The 624-nt window shown below is 57.9% G+C and overlaps 1 gene segment (V, D, J or C); it reads right to left on the bottom strand.

Annotated features, from left to right (window-relative positions):
* LOC104980242 overlaps positions 1-624 on the bottom strand; it is a 7563-nt gene that overhangs the window by 4948 nt on the left and 1991 nt on the right.

Here is a 624-nt window from a genome sequence, read left to right as displayed (position 1 = left end):
CCAAATAACCCAACAGGGAACGTTTTTAAATGACACAGATGGTGACAGAGGGTCCTTGCCTGCATCCCTCTTCCACTGGGAACACCCGGGCGTTCTGTGCGCAATGGGGCAGCCTCTGCAGGGGTCTCTCATCCCCTGTCCAGGTATTCCTGGAGGCCAAGTTTCCTGAAGGAAGTTCATTTTTGTTGTATGACCGTCCCTCTGTCCTCAGTTGGATTTCAGGTCTGGGCACTGACCCAACAACAGAGCAGCGGGAACTGAGAGGCAAGCCTGTGGCTCTGAGCTGAGAGCTGCCGTGTCCCCTGGGGGCCCAGGTGCAGGACATCACCCTCCAGTGAGGACCCTGCTGCCCACGTGGGCAAGAGCCAAGGGAGGAGGTGCCAGCCTGCCTGGCCAGGACCCTCGGCTCTCAGAACCAGGCCCACAGCGCCCCCTGCTGGACTCAGACCTCCTCCTCGCCCACTTCACACCACAGCCTCCTGGAAGGGCTTTCTCAAACTTGCAGCTGGGTCTTCCTGATGTCACCGCCCAGGGCAGTAGAATGAGTCGCCTTCATCTAGTTTGGGCCTGGTCATTGATTTTTCCAGGTACCTAATGAGAGATCCAACCAGTCCATCCTAAAGG

Source organism: Bison bison, unplaced genomic scaffold, assembly GCF_000754665.1.
Source record: "Bison bison bison isolate TAMUID 2011002044 unplaced genomic scaffold, Bison_UMD1.0 scf7180017864495, whole genome shotgun sequence".
NCBI lineage: Eukaryota > Metazoa > Chordata > Mammalia > Artiodactyla > Bovidae > Bison > Bison bison.
Note: the sequence above shows the minus strand (reverse complement) of the source record. Positions and strands in the feature narration are given on the sequence as shown.